Source organism: Suricata suricatta, chromosome 3 (assembly GCF_006229205.1).
Source record: "Suricata suricatta isolate VVHF042 chromosome 3, meerkat_22Aug2017_6uvM2_HiC, whole genome shotgun sequence".
Classification (NCBI taxonomy): domain Eukaryota; kingdom Metazoa; phylum Chordata; class Mammalia; order Carnivora; family Herpestidae; genus Suricata; species Suricata suricatta.
Window position 1 is genome coordinate 118,578,720 of NC_043702.1, and position 1,037 is coordinate 118,579,756.

Consider the following 1,037-nt stretch of genomic DNA (forward strand, 5'->3'; position numbering starts at 1 on the left):
GCTCATGGATCAGAAGAACAAATATTGCTAAAATGTTGATACGACCCAAAACAATCAACACATTCAATGCAATCCCTATCAAAATAACACCAGCATTCTTCACAGAGCTAGAACAAACAATTCCAAAATTTGTATGAAACCATAAAAGACCCTGAGTAGCCACAGTAATGTTGAAAAGAAAACCAAAGCTGGAGGCATCACAATTCTGGGCTTTAAGCTGAATAACAAAGCTGTGATCATCAAGGCAGTATGGTCTTGGCACAAACACAGACACGTAGATAGATGGAGCAGAATAGAGAACCCAGAAATGGACACACAAATGTATGGCCAACTAATGTTTGACAAAGCAGGAAAGAATATCCAATGGAAAAAAGACAGTCTCTTCGGCAAATGGTGTTGGGAATACTGGGACAGTGTGACATGCAGAAGAATGAATCTGGACCATTTTCTCACACCATACACAAAAATAAACTCAAAATGGAGGGAAGACCTGAGTGTAAGACAGGAAACCGTCAAAATTCTAGAGGAGAAAGCAGGTAACAACCTCTTTGACCCTTGGCCACAGCAACTTCTTAGGGACATATCAGTGGAGGCAAGGGAAACAAAGGCAAAAATGAACTATTGGGACCTCATCAAGATGAAAAGCTTCTGCATAGCAAAGGAAACAATCAACAAAACTAAAAGGCAACAGACGGAATGGGAGAAGATTTTTACAAATGACATATCAGATTAGTATCCAAAATCTATAAAGAACTTATCAAACTCAACACCCAAAGGACAAAAAATCCAGTGAAGAAATGGGCAGAAGACATGAACAGACACTTTTCCAAAGAAGACATCTAGATGGCTAATATACACATGAGAAGTTGCTCAACATTACTCATCGTCAGGGAAATAGAAATGAGATACCACCTCTCACCTTTCAGAATGTTACAATGAACAACTCAGGAAACAACAGATGTTGGCGAGGATGCAGAGAAAAGGGAACACTGCACTGCTGGTGGAAATGCAAACTGGTGCAGCCAATCTGGAAATCA